At 37.5% G+C, this 15,062-nt stretch overlaps 1 non-coding gene across 1 annotated transcript; it reads right to left on the bottom strand.

The window, feature by feature from the left end:
- Nucleotides 1-14,649: 14,649 nt before the first annotated feature.
- On the bottom strand, nt 14,650-14,733 carry TRNAL-CAA (transfer RNA leucine (anticodon CAA)). Its single transcript has one exon. It is a non-coding gene; the product is annotated as a tRNA-Leu (tRNA).
- Nucleotides 14,734-15,062: the final 329 nt, after the last annotated feature.

Consider the following 15,062-nt stretch of genomic DNA (forward strand, 5'->3'; position numbering starts at 1 on the left):
AGAGTTCGTTACGGATGGTCGAGGGCTTATGACTTTTCAGGGTCGGATTTGGGTACCGTTTGTGGGTGGTACGCGCACTTCCTTGATGGAGGAGGCTCATCGGTCGAAATTTCGATCCATCCGGGGGCTACGAAGATGTATTTGGATTTGAGGAAAGAGTATTGGTGGCCCTGTATGAAGAGGGACGTCGCATGGTTCGTTGAGAGGTGCTTGACCTGCCGTAGGGTTAAGGCCGAGCACTAGAGACCGCATGGCAAGTTGCAGCCATTGGAGGTTCCCGAATGGAAGTGGGAACAGATCGCTATGGATTTCATCACCAAATTGCCGAGAACTGCCAGAGGAGTTGATGCAATTTGGGTGATTGTGGATAGGTTGACGAAGAGCGCTCACTTCCTTGCCATCAGTGAGAGTTCTTCAGCAGAGAAGTTGGCAGAGTTATATGTGAAAGAAGTAGTATCTCGGCATGGGGTGCCGATCTCGATTGTTTCGGACCGTGATGTGCGCTTTACTTCAAGATTCTGGAAGAAATTTCATGAGGAGTTGGGTACTAGATTGCATTTTAGTACCGCATATCATCCCCAGACAGACGGTCAGAGTGAGCGGACGATTCAGACGCTTGAGGACATGCTTCGAGCATGTGTGTTGGATTTCGGGGGTAGCTGGGATGCATATTTACCCTTGGCAGAGTTTGCCTACAACAACAGCCATCATTCGAGCATTGGTATGCCACCCTTTGAGCTGTTGTATGGTAGGAGGTGTCGGACCCCCATTTGCTGGGGAGAGGTTGGGCAGAGAGTGATGGGCAGTACAGAGATCGTGCTTCAGACGACCGAGCAAATTCAACAGGTCAGACAGAGGTTATTGACCGCCTAGAGCCGACAGAAGAGTTATGCAGACAGTCGCCGGTCCGAGCTTGAGTTTCAGGTCGGCGACTTCGTTCTCCTGAAGGTCTCTCCTTGGAAAGGAGTGATTCGATTCAGGAAGAGGGGCAAGTTGGGGCCCCGGTATATTGGGCCATTTCGTGTGATTGTGAGGGTAGGCCGGGTAGCCTATCGGTTGGAATTGCCAGCAGAGTTGGGGCAAATCCACGACACTTTTCATGTGTCGCAATTGAGGAAATGTATTGCCGATGAGTCGACAGTAGTTCCATTAGAGGATATTCAGGTGGATGCGAGCCTGAATTATGCCGAGAGGCCAGTAGCCATCAGAGATCGGAAGATCAAGGTTCTGAGGAGCAAGGAGGTACCTCAGGTGTTGGTTCAGTGGCAACACCGGAAGGGATCAGAGATGACCTGGGAGCCGGAGCGCGAGATGCGGGAGCAGCATCCGGAGCTATTTTTAGAGCGAGACTTCGAGGGCGAAGTCTAGTTCTAGTGGGGGAGAGTTGTAACAGCCCGGATTTCCAGGTATTTTATTGTTTTGAATTTTTTTGAGTTTTGAGAGGGGACTCAGCGAGTTGGAGCTCAGACTCGCCGAGTAGGGTCGCGATTCTGGACGCGGGATTCGTCTGGACTCGGCGAGTCCAGGATATGGACTCGGCGAGTCCACGCTGTTTAATGAAACCCTAATTTCTCGGGTTTGGGACCTATTTAAAGGGCCTTATGGCCGTCATTTGCATCCAACAGTCCATAGAGAGAAACCCTAGAGTGCTTTAGCGATTTGAGAGAGAAAGGAAGCATTTCTTGACATTTGTGTGTTGTTTAGCAAAGAAGAGGGAGGCTCTAGCCAAGAGGAGGCAAAGGAGACTGCTATTTGGTGGATTTGAAGCTTAGCCCTTCAATCTAAAGGTATGATTTCGGCTCATCTCCTGTTTTGTGAAGTATAATTGCTTTTAGGGTTTCTTGTGACCTTGTTGAGTTGATTGTATGGCCAAATAGTCCCATGCTAGTGATGAGACTTCGGATCTGGATCCATAGAGGTCCAGAGAGCCTCATTCATCAAGCTTTATAGAGAACAATGGAGGTTATGACCTTGAGTGGTGAGATTTGTTGATAATTCTCCATATATGGTCATATAGAGGTTGTTTATGCACCAAGTCTGGGGCTTTACGTGGTGAATCAGTCTAGGAGGGCCAGATCTATGAATTGTTGGAGTAGATCTGACCTTAGAAGCAAGTTTGAGTGATTGCATGGCATGGACTCGCCGAGTCCAATGAGCAGACTCGGCGAGTAGCTTGAAGATTGCCTTGGACCGGCCAGTGAGTGGTCCAGACGAGTCAGGGGTTGACTCAGTGAGTCAGGGCGAGTTAGAGAGGGTTGTCAAAAGTGGACTGAGTCGAGCTGGGACTCGCCGAGTTGTTCTTGAGACTCGGCGAGTTGAGTCGGGGTGGCCCCGCGATTTCTGCCAGGTGAAACTCGTCGAGTCAGGGGGGAGTACTCGACGTGTAGAAAGGGAATCCTAGAGAGTTGGTGAGAACGTCTAGACTCGCCGAGTTGCCGTGTGCACTCGCCGAGTCCGGTCAAAGTTGACCATTGACCGTTGACCTGTGTTGACTTCTTTAGGGATAGTCAACCTTAGAGATAAAAAGTGTTAATTAGAGTCTTGTGATGTTATAGGAGGATTAGAGCTCGGAGGATCGAGCACGAGGGATTTCCAGGGATCGTGAGATACCGAGACACGCGAGGTGTGTCTTCTCGCTATACTTTACCTTGAGTATGTAATCAGAGTTATGTGTTAGTGTATGTATGTTATGTGTATGCCATATGTTGTACTGCATTATTTCTATGTGATTTATGCTGTGCATGATTACAGAGTTGGAACCGAAAGGTTCCTAGAGTTAGAACCTGAGGGTTCACAGAGTTGGGTGCACGGACCCATAGAGTTATAGCCTCGAGTGGCTAATATGTGTTTTATGTGGTATTTGGGGAACTCACTAAGCTTCGTGCTTACAGTGTTAGTGTTGTTGTTTCAGGTACTAGCGATGACCGTGGGAAGGCGCCGGCTTGATCTGTACACACGCAGGGGACTTTGATATATTTATGTGATCTTGGGATTTGTATGATACAGATTTGAATTTGAAACTTACTGTTTTATGAAATTAAATGAGAAATGTTTTTTTTATATTGCGAAAAAATTATTTTGAAATTCACGGTGTTACACTACTGGACATAACTTGTTCAAAAACTTATCATTATAGGTTCTTTTGAAGATTCTTTTGCTTGATGTAACAGATTCATCCTCTTCATGTTCACAGTTCTCATCATCTGCCAAAACAGAGTCGACATCTTCTTCTGAATACACAAGGTCTTCATCGTCTGGTTCTTCTTTCTGAATCCACTCAAATAGAGGTTCATTATCATGGTCAATATACACATCCACATGTTTGTTAGCATTTGCAACCTCAAGAAACTCAGAGTAGTCACATTCATTTTGTAGTGTTTGGAGCCCCTCACACAATCTCACTTCAGGTATACAATAATACACATGCTTGCACTGAAAATCGATAAGCTTCTCAACATATTTGATGAAATCGGAGAAACCTAACTCGTTTGCATCTTCATTCAGACGTAGTACTTGTGGAGCAAAATACACTAACGGATTAGGCACAAAAGTACCATTATAGTGTACATCGACTTTTGGAAAACCTTGATTTCCTCCATTGAATCAGAATGGTGTTTTGAGAGACGAGAAGTGTGAGTAATGTGGAATCGATCAAGAACGAATGATGAGAATAAAGACAATATTACCCTAATTGATCTTCTTTCGTAAATGAGGTTTCTTGATAAATGAGCGTGAAAGGGGGTAACTGCCACGTAAACCAGTAAAACACAAAATGACCGGCTTAACTGGAAGCAACCGGTAATAATGACTTAATTTATACACAACAAAAAGTTCAAGGGTAAAATGTGGACAAAAAAAAGTCAAGGACTAAATATGTACAAAACCAATAATATGTTACCATTTTAAGTCATTATCCCTTTATTATGAGTATTAGTTCTTCAACCAATAGAATTGTAATATAATGTGTTAATAGGATGGATGATTCTAAGCAAATTCCATGGTCCATCTTTTTTATGAAAAGATAAAAATGTTTTAAAAAAATTGTTAAATAAAATACTGTTATCATTTTCATCGTTTTTAATAATGTGAAGGAACTATGTTTCATTTTCTAATAACAAAAAATGTGACATGTGATAATTATTTTAAAAGTAATATTTTTCAGATCAGTACCACAAATATTCTGTAAAACCAAACTTCTTTGTTTATCTAGTTGTATAGCTTTTGAAAAAAAAAGATTTTGTAACTTGTTAAAAAAAAAGATTTTGTAACATTATATGTATCTCTATGTATTGCAATTTTGTTTATATTTTTTTGATCATTTTTTTAATATATAAGGATGTTGATATCGGAACCAATGGTTGCTGAACCTAGCCTAGAATGGGTCACTTGGGTTCTTAATATTTTAAAACTACTCTTGGAATCATTGATATTGGTTTCGGTTTCGGTTATCTGGGTTCTATTTCTTTTGTTATGAAATAAATTGAATAACTATTAAACAACAAAATAAATAATTAACTATATAAATTATTGATAATATATTGTAAATAAAAATTACATGTTATAATTGTTGACAAATACAAAAAAGAAAAAAAATAATAATAATAAGCCATTGTAATTTTTTTTAATAATGGGGTGAGTAAAATTGGTACCGAACTGAAATGGCACCATATAGGGTAAATCGGTTATCGATTCCTCCATATCGCAAAAATCAATGCTCGGTAGTTTCGGTTCTGGTACTGATGTGAAAAATAATTACGCACTAGTTTTATCATACTAATGTAACTACTTTCTACCTAAGACAATGTACCTTGTTGTAAATAGTATAACATAATAGACGGGTATCGAACACAAGGAACTGTATTATTAGCTAATTTTTACATACTACTAACTAAATTACTAAGAAATTTAGAAAAATATTTTTTCTCTGGTTGCAAGACTAGAAACTTAATTAACTAAGCTAAACTAACAATTAACTAAAGCAATTATCAAACTAAAGCAAGAAACAAAAAGAAGCGATTTAAACTAAGGTATTTGAGAGACTTTAGTTTAGCTTCAGTTTCTTGCTATTGTGGTTGATTTATGGAAGTGCAATAGATTAATGTTCAATTGGTTACCGATTCCTAAGCTGGCCAAGTTAATGTTCACTAACTTAATCATTTAGCAAACAAGTTCATTCATACGATGATCACGCAGATAAACTAACAAGCTCACTAGTGTTCGGTTCGAGTTAAATTAGACTATAATAGATTGATCAAATTGGTTAATTGATTCAATTCAAGATATGATAGGTCATCATATATTAGCTCCCACAATTATTTACCCACTTTTCTATCTAAACCTAGATTTTAGTCAAAACTCTAGTCCTATAATTTTTGTAATCCACAAAGATCATAAGATTCAAGTTCAATTAAGAAACACAGTCATGCAAACTTAATTAAACTCAACCATAAATAGATTAAACAGTTATCATAATCATAGAAGGTTATTTAATAAGCTAATTAAACAAATAACCAGTAAAAACTTAATCCAACCATAAATCGAACCATAGATAGTCAAGAATATCTTCACCAAACGAAAGTCATGGGGTTTTAGCCCATGATTTCAACAACTAAACTCAGAAAAACGAATTTCATATGCAAATACATGATTAAGCTAGAATATAAAATCGTAATTAAGATTTTATTGACTTAATGCTCTCAATTCCCAAGCTACAATCGATTTATTCACTTCCAAGCTTTATGTGACAACCGTCAATTTTCAGTCAAGTCAAAGTCAACTAAAGTCAACAAGTCAAACCGGTCAACTCAATTTGCCGCGAGTACTAGAGTTTACGTTAAGTAATTTCTAAACAACTCTCTATTCTAATGAGAGATCATAAATCGAAAAGTGCGTACATCTAGATCTCCTTAACCTAAAACGGTGGTACGTGGAGAGCCAAACCGATAAAACAATGTTACATACTCATCGGGAGTATGCAAGATCCTTAAACAAGGCTTAACGGGGTTTACGGACCTTGCAGTGCGAAGCCGGACACTAAAAAAGGTCACCAATGAAACCTCTCTCAATCGTGTTCACTCCATCTCTTCTTATCAGAAATCTCTCCCAAATCTCTCTAAGTATGTGAAATCTCTCCCAAATCTCTCTTTGTATGAGAAATCTCTCCAAGAATGTCAAATCTCTCCCAAATCTCTCTAAGTATGTGAAATCTCTCCCAAATCTCTCTTTGTATGAGAAATGTCTCCAAGAATGTCAAATCTCTCCCAAATCTCTCTAAGTATGTGAAATCTCTCCCAAATCTCTCTTTGTATGAGAAATCTCTCCAAGTATGTCAAATCTCTCCCAAATCTCCCTAAGTATGTGAAATCTCTCCCAAATATCTCCTTGTATGTGAAATCTCTCCAAGAATGTCAAATCTCTCCTAAATCTCTCTAAGTATGTGAAATCTCTCCCAAATCTCTCTTTGTATGAGAAATATCTCCAAGAATGTCAAATCTCTCCCAAATCTCTCTAAGTATGTGAAATCTCTCCCAAATCTCTCTTTGTATGTGAAATCTCTCCAAGAATGTCAAATCTCTCCCAAATCTCTCTGAGTATGTGGAATCTCTCTCAAATCTCTCTCGAAATCTCTCCCAACTTTCTATAATCACTCGGGGCATCCCGACCCTCAAATTTGGCGAAAACAACCCAAAAACGGAAGTCTACGCGAAAAACGGACCTTAGGAACCGAAACCCCTCTTAGGAACCGAACCCTCCTGATGAAGAACGCTGCTGAACCGAACCGAAGGTACTGTTCACTAACCGAACCGAAGGTACTGTTCACTACTGTTCACTACAGCTCATTCGGTTCTGACATTCTCGCCCTTTTATCTCCGGACCGAGGACCAAAGCTTCCCTTCTGACCTTCGCTTCTGACTTCGGACCGAGCCTTCGGACGGACCCTCGCCCTTCGCTTCTCGCTTCTGGCTCAGCCTCTCGCTTCCGAATCAGCACCTTCCTGACCGAACCTCGGCCTAGGACCGAGAGGCCTCGCTGGGAAGCCTTTTTCTCCCGGTTTTCGATTTAATTCGCGTTTTAAACTCGTTTTTAATTGTTTTAACACGGGATTTTCACCCAAAACTTTATTTTAACATATAAGACCCCTAAATTAATGATTTAATCACATTTTAAGGATAAAACCTTATCCAAAAGAGAGTAGGTAAAGTACAAAGGTGGAGTGTTGACTTGCCTTATTTTATGACACAAGCAACCCCATACCCACTCCATGATTAACCCACACTCCTCCCCACCATACTTTGTCACTTCCTTGTACTTTTTACCCCTCTCACAAGCCATCCCCACGTTCTAGGGCTGGTCACTCAACCTCTCTCCTCATTTTCTTTCAATCACTCTCATTCCACCAAAGATTCAACTCCAACTTTTTCTCTCCAACTTTTCTCTCTAATTCAAGATCTCAAGGCTGATCATCAAGTGTTCTTCCACTCTTGGTAAGTGTAATTCATCCTCCTTGTGATTTTTACACTTCATTCTACTCAAATCATTGATAACTTATACAAACTCCATAACTATAATGCTAGATTCTCAAAAATCTTCAAGGCATCTCCAAGTGTTCTTGAGTTAAACACCTCCATTCTTCAACAATCATCTACTGAAAACACTTAAGGTGAGTTCATACCCCTACATTTTCATGTTTTCTCAAGTTTTTAGGGGGGGGGGGGGGATACAAGTTAAAACACTAAGAACATAACTACACTTTTCTAACAGCCTTCATCAGAAAAGTTCAACTCCATTCACGGATGGTTTTGGACATCTTAAACATTTTTGTTTTCAAAACTGTATTAGGTGCATGTAGTTCCACTTCTTAGCTTTAAAATGACTACTTGCACATCTCCATACGATTTTTCTACAGTTTATGGTGATTTTTACAAAACTGCCTATCATTTCAAACATCAATCCGGACCAGTCTGTGATTATGGACTTTTTCACATAAGTAAGAAGTCATTAAAAATTATAATAAAAATTATGAACAAACTAGACTCATTTTCCAAACTCTCAGAAGTTACAGAACTTGATTTGGACATTTTATGATTTTTCTACAATTTTTCCAACAACAGTTACAGAAAATGTTATTAACAGAAAAACACTATAAATTTCATTTCACCTTGTAACATGTTGAGCAAGGTATACATCATTATGTGATTATGTGTAGTTGCAATATATGACAATTTTGTATTCTTATATAGACATACATCAGAAAACAAATGGATTTACACCTCCACAAGTATGGTAAATATATAAATGATATTACAAGGCTATGTCCATTAAAATATAAACATTGGTAAATTATGGCAAGTAAGGCTTATGCTCATTACCCACACAAATAATTGATAAACTATAATAGGTATAGTTTAGGGTTAATTATATAACAAACACATTATTAAAGGTTTTACACATACAAAAGAGTGATTACCACTATGGATAATAATGATAAACTATAATAAGTATAGTTAAGCCATTATACCCCCCCCCCCCCCCCCCCAAACGAACACGCTAGTTATAATCGGTATAGTTATGGTAAATATATATTACAAACAAAGTGATAAACTATAATAGGTATAGTTTATGTTTCATCTACCCTAAGAACTTAATTACAAGAAAGTAATTCACCACCACTTTTGATAAGCTATAATATGCATAGTTCATGTTCACTAATCACTATTACTCTCCGATGAACTATGATATGTATAGGTTATATTCACCATCACCATCACTTTTGATAAGCTATAATATGCATAGTTCATGTTCACTAATCACTATTACTCTCCGATGAACTATGATATGTATAGGTTATATTCACCATCACCATCACTTTTGATAAGCTATAATATGCATAGTTCATGTTCACTAATCACGATTACTCTCCGATGAACTATGATATGTATAGGTTATATTCACCATCACCATCACTTTTGGTAAACTATAGTATGCATAGTTTAGGTTCACAGTCACTATTTCTATTCCGTGCACTACACCAGGATTGGTTCCGGTTATTGGGTTTAAGTCCGCATTCACTTTCGCATTGTTAGTTTTCAACTATAATTTCTAAGTGTATATGATAGAGTTATATAGAATCTAGTCGTGATTGGCTTAGAATTGGTGGGCCCGCCTCATCTCCTGTTCCTTGTTTGGTTGTGGACCTAGGGCGGACCCATTATATTCGACGTTTTATCTAACCTAAATCTTATATAACTTATATACGCTGGATGATTATAGGGGAAATCTACGGGTCAATCTAGGATTCATCAACACATCATATAGGAATATTCTGTTTACACTTAACTAAGAAAATATTGGATTTTCTGGAGATAAAACTCTATCGATTTTAAAAGGAAAACGGTTTCTACTCCAAACAAAACTCTTATGAACTCACCAACTTAATTGGTGACACTCTTTCAAAACTACTTGTATTCTCAGGAAATCAGTGAAACAGGAAAACTTCAGCGCTTTGAGGATGGGACGTTAAACCGTCAACAATTTATTTTTGTCATCATAATGTAATTGATTTTGAAACATGTAAACATATACTTTGGTGTAACTTTTTCAATTATATTTATGATGGTTGTATTTACTTTGAGCACTATTATACACGTTGTTGTGATACTGTACATGAAGTCCTCCACCCCCGGACGTTTTCGCCATCCTTGATTTGGGGGTGTGACACTTTAATTCAGATCCTTGGCCTTCAAAAATCATCAATAGCTCTAAGAAAAAGTCCCCAATTCGGAGAATAACGGTAGGAATTTATAGATTCCCGAAAAACAGATCACCACGTCGTGGTCTTCATTGTTATCACATATACGACAAGTATTCGAAGTCAATTGGGAAAGGTCAAAACACCACGTCGTGGGTAAGTCACCACGACATGTTGAATGCATTTTTTTTTCTTCATTTAAAGGTCTTCATTCAAATTCCTTAGCTTCCAGCTTCTAGCTTCCTTTCTGCTCCAAACATATCTTTTACCCCTACAACACAATACATAACAAATTAAGTACCTTTTGCTCTATAAAGGGCATAAAAGTAATTAAAAATATTAAGATATGATGTACAATTATATATATAGATATGCACATATCAGGTACCACCGGGTTAGGGGAAATTTGATACCGAATATCGGTACAAGTTCCAATCTTCATAACTGTGTTAATTCTTTTTTTTTTTCAACACATTAATCTCTGTCTTTAGTACACGTTAAGCTCAAGAATCAAGTTAACTGTATAAGTATTTGTTTTAGTGCATGGCCTCAAACATAGGATGTTGGGGCTGTTTCAACTTCTTTTTTTTATTTTATCATATCCTTATTTTTTCGTATGACATTGATATGAGATGCTTTTTTTCTTGTATATTCATTGATGTCTTAGTTAGAGATTGGCTTAAAAACAACCTAATTAGATAAGTATTAGCTAAACTAAAAAGCCTCAAACATATATGTTTGGACTATTTTAGCTTTTGTAATTGTTTGGACCATATTATGTTCCTCATAATTTATTCGTACGTAGGGGCGGAGGGAGTAAGGGGACCAGCGGGTGCGCTTCCCCCCCTAACGTTCTCTTATTTGGATTATTTTACTCATATAGTATTAGTAATAAATCTCATTTAATTGTTTTAAGCTCAAAATAAAAAATCATCCTAAGTCCACTAGCCCCCTCTATAGCACAATTTCTTTAACTTTGTATCGGGCAATAAACAATTACCTGCACATAATAAAAAACACAGTTACATACCTACCGTAAGTCGGCTATTGCAAAATTAACAATTACAAATCATCGACAAAGAGCTAATGCAATTACATTCATCGACATTTGTAACACCGAAAATTTCAAACAATTTTTCATTTAAAAATAATCGTTTAATTCTTAGAAACACTTGTTTAAAATCTCATTCATAATCGAATTACAAAACATGACTCCATTTTCACTTGTATAGAAAACCAGGATCCTCAAAACATGACTCTTTCTCTGGTGTGTACAATCAAGCCGGTGCCGTCCCATGGTCCTGAAAGAAACCTGAAACACATACATAAAACAAAACACTATAAGCATGAAGCTTAGTGAGTTTCCCCAAAATACCACACACAACACATATTAGCCACACGAGGCTATAACTCTGTGGGTCCGTGGACCCTGCTCTGTGAACCCTCTGGTTCTAACTCTGTGAACCTTTCGGTTCTAACTCTAGGAACCCTCCGGTTCCAACTTTGAAAACATGCACAACATAAATCACATAGAAATAATGCAGTACAACACATAACATACATAGCATACAAATACTCTGTTACATAACTCTGGTTACCTACTCAAGGTAAAATATAGTGAGAAGACTCACCTGGCAAGCAGAAAGCAGATATCCCCACACTTGAATCTCGAACTCGCCGCCGCCTAACACGTAAGGCATATACTCTCATGAATATAACTCTCGAGACTAGAATCAACCCTCTCATGGCACCCTCTTAAGGGTAAAAGACTATTTTACCCCTCTCTTGGCCCAAAGGCCACATCGCTGACCAACCCCTAAAAGTCAACGGTCAACTCTTGGTCAAAGTCAAACTCCTCAGTCAAATTCAACCCTCCTGGTTGACCCTGCTCGCCGAGTCAACCCGTCGACTCGTCGAGTCCCCATGCTCAGAACTTCCCCAATCCGCGACTCAACTCACCGAGTCACCCCGAGACTCGCCGAGTCCCACAACTCTGAGTCCACTCGCACACAACTCACCGAGTCATCCCTTGACTCGCCGATTCTCGACTCAACCAGAGAATATTGGGACTCTTCGACAAGACTCGCCAAGTCCAACAGCAGACTCGCCGAGTCTAAGGCTATCTTCATCCTACTCGCCAAGTTGTTCATACAACTCGCCGAGTTCCAGGCCATCTTCATCCAACTCGCCGAGTTGTTCTTCCAACTCGTCGAGTTCCAGCTCATCATCAAGCAACTCGTCGAGTCCACCCATGTGACTCGCCGAGTACCACCGGTCTGAACTCATACAGAAGCATTCCAGGCCATGCAATTGATCCAAAACATAGATCTAGCCTCCTACAACTCATCCATCACGTAAAGTGGCAAACTTTATGTGAATCCAAAGAGATCTATGCATTTTCACTCTAGGGTTTGGGTTTGGGACAAAATAGCTCCATCAACCACTCACAAACAGGGACTTTCATGCATTCCAACCCTTCTCCATTCCAGATCTAAGGTAGCAACCTCAGATCTAACCTCTAAACTCCAATACATCCAAGGATATGGTCTCTAACACCCCCAAAACGTTGCATCTAAGAAATAGCAGCTCAAAAACGAGATATTACCTCAAAGGAACGCCCCAACTGCAATGAAACTCGAATCCAAGCAAAGCCTCTTTGCTCCAAGCCTCTTACCCTTCATGATTTCCTCAACAATTGCTTCTCCAAGCTTCCAAATGCACTTGATCCACTCACACACAAGGGTTAGGGTTTCTGGACTTGAGGATTAGTAAGGAGGCTGGGGGAATGGATGTTATGTTCTTTATATAGGGCTCAACCCCGAGAATTAGGGTTTTCTCCACTCAGCGCCTACTCGCCGAGTCCATTACTCTGACTTGCCGAGTCGGCCACTTAACACGCGACCAAGTCGCGACTCTACTCGCCGAGTCCGCACATGGACTCGCCGAGTCGCTCTTTCCCAATTTACTCTTTTAGCCCTTTAACTCTACTCTTGATATTTCGGGATGTTACAACATTATCTTTTACCAACATCAGTTTCAAGAAAAGGTAATTTCCAATTCTTAATTAATACATATTTAAGTGTTGTGTAATTTATGGTAAATTTTTTTTTTGACCAATATAATTTGTAATTGATGATAATATTTTGATTGTGTTTTTAATTCTTATAATCATAAGGTAAACACGAGTAAGAAAAGAACCATCGATTTTTTTTCCAACGAAAAAAAACTATTCACGACTTACAACCACATCTTGTTAGTGATAATATTATGGTAGATGTTCATAATATATGCCCACAATCTGAAATGAATAGTAATATGGAAGAGTCAATTAGTGTTGAATTTGAAAAAAAAATTATATTTAAAAATTGAAAAGAGGTAAACTTAGATTTTTTGATTCGTGATCACCAAGTACCACTTTCGATCTAAAGATATCCAAGTCACCAAGGTGATGATATTAGATGATTATATATTGAATTTGGACCATGCCAACTTCTAAAATCAAAGTATACTTCTAGTCCTAGTGTAAAGATTTAATTTTGATATATACAAGTCTCACTTATTCTAAAATCCTGACCCCGCCCTTATTTATACGAGCTTGAAATGCGCTAAATTATTCTTCGTGACCCATTAGTAAAACCTTGGTATAAATACCTCAAAGGACTAGCGAGGTGTGAATTTGTAAACTTTATCTTCTCCAATGAGGGTTTGGTTTACTAAATTTGATTTTTCATTTCAGCGAGCAAAGTTAAGAGAGCCTAGAGTGTGACTCACTTAGAGCAATGCATCTAAAAAATGAGAGATGAATTATAAGGAAGATATATGACCTATATGAGTCACAACCAATAATGAGAAAAAAAATTCAGTTGAGATGAGTGAGTTAGAGACATGGAGGGACATTGTAGCTTCTTCGGACAAAAGAGAGGCTTCATCATTGTTCAATTTTGTAAAGACAATCGATAAGCTACGAAACCCAGTTATAAGTTTGATTGTGTCGTTCCAGGACCAAAGATGTTGGCGGTGATCGCATGCCTCCCGTCAAACCCAGAGTATGAGAATGATGACATCCTTGCTAATAAATGAAGATTTGTTTGCCACTTGTCACACTCTCATTCAATTTGTCAAATGTCATTTTTTGGTTATTTTGAATTAATTTTTTTTCACATTTCATTTTATGAGTTTTTTTATTTTATTAAATTTCACATAATATTTTAATGTAATAATTGCAATAAATATAATAATAAATGAACATTAATTTCACTGATAAACTTACCTTTTAATTTTAAAATTTCCAAAATTAAAGCTCAATAGTTTCTTTTTCTTTATTTAAATTATTTGTTTAAATTTAAAAGATAAAAAACATTTTCATTATAATAAATCATTATTTTTCTTATAAATTCAAAGTTTTCAAATATTTTTATTTTGACATTTATATTTAACATTTTTTAAATAAACTCATATAATAAATGAATCTCACAACTAGTTAATGAATAAATGTATTTGTATGTGAAAGAGTTGTGATCCATATCCAAATTGTAAAAAAATTGTCAAACTTTGATTTGTATTCGGTCACAAACTTCAAATATAATGATTAAACAAATGCCATTAAAATAATTGCATAGTTGTGAAATATCACGATCTTTTTAATGATATGAACTTTTCATCTACAATAATTTGGTTTTCAAATATTTATTTAAGTCGTCTGACAAGATATGTAGCTGCCACCAATAACGGGTGAAATTTATGGGGCACAAATAGATTATAACCAAAGGTAGGGGGGGGGGAAATAGAAGATAACCATAATGCAAATAGGTCAGTAGGTGGACAAGTAAATCTTGAGGGCACTTAATCTAACAAATAAAAAGAAGTGGGTTAAAAGTGAAAATATATTAAAAAAAATTCAATGTCAGAAGTGGGATTTGAACCCACGCCCTCTCTCGAAGACCAGAACTTGAGTCTGGCGCCTTAGACCACTCGGCCATCCTGACTAGATATACATTTCTGTCGATTTCAATGTAATAAATATAATTTAGTTTGAGCTATAATATTGTTGTTTTTAAATAGTATTTAACTTTATAATCAATACATTCTTGCTAATTTAATGAAGAACTCTCAAGATTAAAGATCTTTAAACGTTAAGGTATTCTAGTTATTTTTTTCCGCCGACAGACATTTATAAAGCTCTAAATAATAATATATTAGGTGTAAGACCCATGTATTACATGAGTTTATTTAAAAGAAAAAAAAAACTAAATACAAATTTTTAAACATTTGAAATAATGAATTTATAAAAAAAGGTAAGAATATATTGAATTAT

The sequence above is a fragment of the Lactuca sativa genome, chromosome 4 (genome assembly GCF_002870075.4).
Source record: "Lactuca sativa cultivar Salinas chromosome 4, Lsat_Salinas_v11, whole genome shotgun sequence".
NCBI lineage: Eukaryota > Viridiplantae > Streptophyta > Magnoliopsida > Asterales > Asteraceae > Lactuca > Lactuca sativa.